We start from the raw sequence: 7,657 nt of genomic DNA on the forward strand, positions 1-7,657 counted from the left end.
CTTTCAACCATCTGAAAGCACAACCAAATTCCAATGGAAAAACAATGTCTGATATGTTGCTTATTTATACAACAGTGTTATCACTGTCCTTCATCTAATAGCAGAACCAAATTACCTGGATTGCAGTTGAGATTACATGAAAAGTACATGGTGAAAGTGATCAATGCTGTTCAAGATTCTGCACAGATTATTACATTTAGCCGGTGGTAACTTGTGGAATGGACACCGGCTAGAATGCAGTTTTTACCAATCAACATTAGAGGCATCTGTTGTATAATATTACATATCATTACATTTGAAATCGGATTCTACCTACATGTGTATTTATCCTACTGTTTTTACCAAAACAAACGTTTTTAGTTCAATTCTGGATTTAATTGCAACAATTGTTGATGACTTAAATGCTACATACTGTAGACCTAAATATCATTGATATGAGTGATAAGTATGGTCACATTTCATATGCTTTATTAAACCTACCCTTTGGAATGACTTCGAAAGCAACAGAATCTATCTTGTTTTTCAGTTGAGTTCTCTCAACAATCATTCTCACAATAGCACATTAGTAATAGTCAGTGATAAATAGCATAGCTAAGCAGGGTTTGGTTAAAACATTGGCTGGGAATCCAAAGGTTAGCTGTAGATTGATAAATTATTCTGTAGGAGGAGCTGCCCAGACTGATAGTGGATATAACGTTGAAGATCTGATGTTTTAGATGTACAAATTCAACATATTTCATACAAGGTTTGTCTATATTGAAATTGGTTAGCATTATGAAATAATGCTGTGGTTGAAAAGTCACCCTAAAAACAACACATCCAATCTACTTTTTTCAAATCCAATGTATTTTCCACGTAGCAATAGGTTGACAAATTATAATGAAATGACTGAGTCAACCAGTTTGTGCAAAGTGGGATGTTGCTTGTGATTATGCAGAGAATCAATGTGCATTGTGTGAAATTAAATGTACAGTAATAAATTGTTTGTCTTAATTACTTTGGGTATCTCAGTTCTACAAATACAAACAATTTAACAGTAAAGTGAACTTGTATAAAGTTTAACATTTTTTAATACACGTGAGGCAAACTGTTGAATAATTTAGAAGAAAAACCTCCATTCCACCCCCGGAGCTGTTACTATGGGGAATGTGGGGGAACGAATGGGAACCTGCATGACGTCTTGAGGCTGTGAGGTCACACGAGTGGTGGCAGATCAGTCAGTGTTCTAAGCACAGCTTCCATCAGTCATGTGACCTGACAGCATCTCGAACTCAGACATCTTGACAAGAAGGCAAAAACTACCATCATAGATGTCATGTATCATCAAGGTCTTTGATGTTGGACTGTCTACTTGTTATATATCAAAAAGCCTGTTCATTTGTTTTTATTTAAATCACTGTATTTAACCATGGGCGCTCAATAAATGTCATGCATAATTTAGAATAAATCTATGGTCTCTATATGAAATTTGACAGTAACAAATAGGTGCACTTAGCTGTTTCCTGATACCTCCAAGCAGGCCATATACAAAGCCATTATGCTCATACAATGTTTTCAGTTTTTAATCAATTTGACATGTCATATTTCTCTGTATTTTCTATGTCAAATTAAATATTACAAGTTATTTTCCAAATATGCAAAGTACAAGAAAGATTCAACTTTTAAAAAGTATTTTATAAATAGTGATAAAAGGAATAAAAACACAGTGAATAACAATGAGTAACAAGACTTTGTCCACATTTTGTTGTGTAATAAAAAATGTTTGTGTTACAGCCATGAAATCAAAATGGGCTCAATTGAGAGTTTGTCACTGGCCTACACACACACACACACACACACACACACACACACACACACACACACACACACACACACACACACACACACACACACATGCACACACACACACACACACACACACACACACACACACACACACACACACACACACACACACACACACACACAAAATACCCTATAATGTCAAATTGGAATTGTGTTTTTAGAAATGTGTAATAATGACTTACAAATTAAAAGCTGAAGTATCAGGAGGGAATAAGTATTCAGCCCATTTGTTATGGCAAGCCTAAATAAGTTCAGGTGTGAAAATTGTTTACCATGATTTGTAATACATTTGCAAACATTTCTAAAAACCTGTTTTCACTTTGTCATTATGGGATATTGTGTGTGGATTACAGAGGATTTTATTTTTAATTGATCCATTTTATAATATGGTTGTAACGTAACAACATGTGGTAAAAGTCGAGGGGTCTGAATACTTTCCAAAGGCACTGTAGATGAGGGAGAGAAAAAAAACATACTTTAATACATTTTTATTTCAGGCTGTACCAACAAAATTTGGAGGGTAAAGTGACTAGGCAACAAGATAGACAGTAGCAGCAGCGTATTTGGAGATTGTGAAAGTGTGTGCTTGTGTGAGTGGAGTCAGTATGTATGTATGCACATGTGTGTTGGGGTGTCAGTGTAAGTATGTGTGAGTAGAGTCCTTTATTTGTGCATAGAATCAGTGTAAGAGAATTAGAGCAAGGGTCAATGCATATAGTCCGGTTAGCCATTTACCAGTCTTGTTTAGCAGTCTCACAACTTAGGGGTAGAAGCTGTTCAGGGTCCTGTTGGTTCTAGACTTGGTGTAATGGTACCATTTGTCATGCGGTATTAGAGAGAACTAGTGCTTCGGTGGCTGGAGACTGACAATTTCTGGGACTTCCTCTGACACCGCCTGATATCGCCTATATGACTTCATTATCTTGGTGTAATGGTACCATTTGTCGTGCGGTATTAGAGAGAACTAGTGCTTCGGTGGCTGGAGACTGACAATTTCTGGGACTTCCTCTGACACCGCCTGATATCGCCTATATGACTTCATTATCTTGTTTTTGATTGCTTCTATCCATTGATACTCAAAATACGGCCATGCTCTCAGAAACCTGAATAAGAAAGTTGTTTAACGTCGTTTTGGATTGAATCAGATATGTTTGAGTGTCTCCTCCAGAATCATCCACAGACAGCAGCCTCTATTCTGGTGCTGATGTCTGCCCACTGGGCCAGTTCCCCTGTGGCAACATGTCTGTGTGCCTGCCCCAGCTCTACCACTGCAATGGGGTCCAGGACTGTGCTAATGGAGCTGACGAGGAGAACTGTGGTGAGTCTTGAACCACAGCAGCTTCAGGAGGGTAAACAGATGGTTAGTGTGCAGTGTCTGGTTGTTGAAGTGGGAGGGAGGGCAGTGGTGGGGGAAATAAGATAGCATTTAGAAGACTAATTTCTGCTTCAATGCATTTGTACATCAAGCAATTGGTCAAGGTCAAATATGAACAAACATGTTGATTATTTCACACAATTAAGTTCTGCACAAAGATACACCTGTATATAAATGCACAAAATTAAATATGTCTCTATCATCTTTCCCTGAACAGTGGACAACAGCGGGTGGCCACATCTTTTTGATGCCTTTATGAAGAAAAATGTTGAAGAATCCAAGGAATGCAGTGAGTATACATTTTCAAAAGCAAATGTAATTATTTACATATCTAATGTTGCACTGCTTTAAATTAATACATTAACTAAAGCTGAATATGTATCAACCCATTTGAAATCATACATTGAGGTCATCCATTCACATCATTCTGTTACTGTAAATAGTCTAAGTAAATATGAGCAATCCTAAGAAACAATAATTCCAGGAAATGGTATGTGTGGCATCTATCTGCATGTGTGTGCATGTTTCTTCTGTGCTTCTCTCCTGCAGTGCTGGACGTGTTCCCAGAGGTCTGCTTCTGTGAGGCCGGGAGAGTTAACTGTAACAAAAAGGGACTACTCAGCGTCCCAGCTGTGTCTTCCAATATAACAGCTCTGTGAGTATACTGGATTCCTACCCTCGTGAAGTCTAACACCAGAGCACAGTTATAGGTATTGGGATTGCTAGAGTAGATTCCTATTGTAACATCTGGACAAAATGTGTACATCTATGATGCTGAATTAGCAGTCAAACTAGCAGCTCTCTCTATCCTCAGTGAGCTCAACAGCAACCAGATAACAGCTCTCCAACCAGACCAGTTCATCCGCTACAGACACCTTGAGAGACTGTGAGTGTGAAACCCTTTTTGGCCTTTCCTTCTTTCTCTGCACTGACTCTGACAAGTGTTTATGTTCAATCTGTTCAAAGGTCCTGAACAGTCCAAAACATGTTTTTCTTCCATTTGGATGATATTTGGGTGAAACCAGATCAAATGTGATGGACCAAAGTATGGTACATTGGTATATTGGTAAAGTTTGATTATTGGGCAGGTTAGCATTTTTCATAATGAATCTTATTCTGGAGGCAGCTATGCAGTGGTCAATAGCTAGCACAGCCACACAGTCATAAAATCAGATTTTAAACCTAACCTTAACCACACTGCTAACCCTAACCTTAAATTAAGACCAAAAAGCAGATATAATTTTTTACAGTATAGCCAACTTTGACTTTGCAGCTGTAATATCGAAAGGGAAATCGCTCAGATCTGCCTCCAGGTAGTAGTGAGCGATTAGTGCTTTTTTAGGTCGGTTCGGTTTCGGTTCGATTATGAAAGAAATCACAGTTTTGATTCATGTAAAAATAAAATTAATAAAAAATGCACTATGCATTATGTGGGCTGAATTCTGTTAACACAGAATAAAACAATTCATAAAAGTCCCATGATGGTAGTGAATGCCCAGTACTGATTATCACTCGTTAACCATAATTTATTCACATTACTTTACTTAAATCAAATATTTCAGTTGTTGTGTATGTTACATTTGTTTAATTTGATGACTGTATTATTTCATTCCAAGTCATCATCTCATCTCTGTAGAGCTGCTGCCTATGCTTTCTGTCAAAGACACAGATAAAGGGGGAAACTATAAGTGTCTGGTGTTGGCTAGTTATTGGCTAGCTAGGTCTTCATCCATCCTGCATGGAAAAAGAGGGGTATAAATGTAGGCTATGATTCTGTTCGGAACTCCCACCCAGTTGTCATGTCAACACACCTGTCAGTGCCTCTGCGAACTGCAACAGATGGGATATGTCAAACCTGAGATGTATAATTTATGAAGTGAACCCAGACCTTTCCCTGTCCAATTTCAACTGAAATTGTCCAACATGAACTGAGCTACATAGCTAGCTTGATATAACAGTGTTGGCAGTTTCATTTTGGCTATACATTTTACCACCAGAATTTTGTTTATATCAATGCTGTTACAATAACCAAGTAATTTGTGAAACCATGATGTGATGTATGACAGGATGTGCATGCAATATCGATGTTGTTTGCTTGAGATGATCTCACTGCAACATTGTGTCCAAGTTGCTTGACATAGGAGTTTCAAAGAACTGTCAGTCAAGGTGAGCTCCCCACCCACTCAGCCTATTAGCTTCCCACCAACTCAGCCTGGTCCTTCAGCCTTACTGATAGTTGGAAATGAGAGATGCTCCGAATTTGAGAAAGTGTACATCATTTTCAAATGTGAACAAATATTGATATTTTACTTGGGAAATAGGATGACTGTTCAGGACCTTTTTAAATGCATGCAATGTCTAATGTGAATTAGTCTTCATTCAAATCACAAAGAGGGTTTAAAACCCTGGACAATAAAATGACACCAAAACATGTGTTTGTTAAAAAAATTATGAATTCAGTAAATGTTTCTATTCATCCATACTTATGAAAAGTCAGAATGTAGCGGTACCTTTACCTTCAAGAGATACATCTTTTGAATGTTCAAATGTTTTGTGGAATGTCCTACATAAATAATTGTCCAGATTGTCCAGTCTCTCTTTGTTACACCTTAAACAGAGGACTGCATCCACCAACAATGTGTGGCCTTGAATGGTACAGTATCTCCATTCAACTGAATAAAGCCAATGTTGTAAGAAAGTGGTCCATTTAAGAAAGTGGTGTTTGTCACATACTAACATAATCCTCAATATATTTATCCTCGCTCTGACAATCATCATGTAGTTATGTCTCATTATTGACGAGATCTTATTTTCTTTCTTATTATACCATAGCTTTGTCATTAAAACATTTGAATCTGTTTCTGTTCCATAGACACCTGGAAGACAACAGGATCAAAAGCATCTCCAAGCAGGCATTCTCAGGACTCTACTCACTAAGAAGACTGTAAGTCCTAATTCATTATGGGCCACAGTCTGACCTGCGGTACCATGCGTACATCCCTACATCACCACTAAAGGTTGCCCTACATCACACTTCATGAAAAGGTATTGTAAGTTTTGTAGTATGTAATACTGTAGGATGTGTAAGTGGGCCAACACTGTATGTTAAGCTCCTTGAGGAGAAAATATATAGGGAAATCAAAGAGAACCAGTCAATGAATACACTGACTCATTTACTGGCGCATCCTTGAGAAGTCTAAATAGATTCAGATACTGTAGTCTTTCTCCGCTATTCAAACCTAAGACGTGTGAAGTGCCCAGGTCTAGTAGACATAAATCAGATGAAGCCCGGCTGGTCTGTAATTAAAAGGAAGACATGAAAACCTTTCATCCTCCTCTGTCAGGATTTGGGTATCTAGGACAGGGTATCGTAGAGATTATATACTAGTCACTCTGACAGATTTTGCTAACAGCAAAATCAACTGCTCCTACTTCTCACTTGTCACAGCTATTTTCACATCCAGCTTAATGTTAGTGGGAAAGGAATCGTAAGTAAGCATTTCACAGATAAGTCTACACCTGTTGTATTCGGCACATGTGACAAATAAAACGTGATTTGATTTAGTGTCTTTCCTCTGCATTCCTGAGGGTCCCAGGGTGTTATCAGTGTAAGGCTGTGGGAAACAAACAATGACAAGGAAAATGTGTCAGTGCTCTGTCCTAATAGTCTCAGATAGAATTTGCATGAGGAACAGGTGGATGTGTTACCCTACCTTACCACATTGCATATTACTTGCAAGCAGTGGAATGTTCAAAGTGCAGAAGTAAGATCTGCAATTACAACTGTCCCTTTGTCAATATTGTTTTCTTTACTATATTATTATTATTATCATTATTATTATCTGGCTTTTCATCTTAAAATGTACATCCTCATCCCCTTTGATGTATGTTTTTCCCTCCCTGTAAAACTGGTCTGCTGTGCTAAGATTTCTCAGTCAGAATCGGATTACATCGTTGAAGGCTGGCATTTTTGGAGACCTCTCGAACCTGGAGTGGCTGTAAGTGAACTGGTGTGGAGAATTTATTTCGGTGACCTTAAAGACACCTTCATTAGGAAATGCTTCCACGTCTCAGTGGGATTCATGAGATTTGTAGACAGTATTTATCTCATTGATACAAAAACACCTGTATATCTTGTTGGAAAATGTGCTGTACTGGGCAGTTGTTCTCATTGACCTTAAAGGGATGGTTTGATATTTTTGCAATTAGGCCCTTTTTGCTATATACCCAGAAACAGATGAACTCATGGACACCATTGTTGTCTCTGTGTGCAGTTTGAAGGAAGTTGGAGGTAGTTTGTGGAGCGATTTCTAAGTAGCGTTAGCGCAATGACTGGAAGTCTATGGGATCAGCTAGCTAGATTGCGATAACGCTAGTTGATCCCATAGACTTCCACTCATTACACTAGTTAGGAATTGCTCCAGAAACTACCGCCAA

At 38.2% G+C, this 7,657-nt stretch overlaps 1 long non-coding RNA gene across 1 annotated transcript; it reads left to right on the top strand.

The window, feature by feature from the left end:
- The first annotated feature begins 3,770 nt into the window (after nt 1-3,770).
- Nucleotides 3,771-7,010, top strand: LOC116374371 (uncharacterized). The gene is made up of 3 exons (XR_004210238.1): nt 3,771-3,875; nt 4,035-4,106; nt 6,093-7,010. It is a non-coding gene; the product is annotated as an uncharacterized LOC116374371 (long non-coding RNA).
- Nucleotides 7,011-7,657: the final 647 nt, after the last annotated feature.

Source organism: Oncorhynchus kisutch, linkage group LG6, assembly GCF_002021735.2.
Source record: "Oncorhynchus kisutch isolate 150728-3 linkage group LG6, Okis_V2, whole genome shotgun sequence".
In the NCBI taxonomy this organism is placed as follows: Eukaryota; Metazoa; Chordata; class Actinopteri; order Salmoniformes; family Salmonidae; genus Oncorhynchus; species Oncorhynchus kisutch.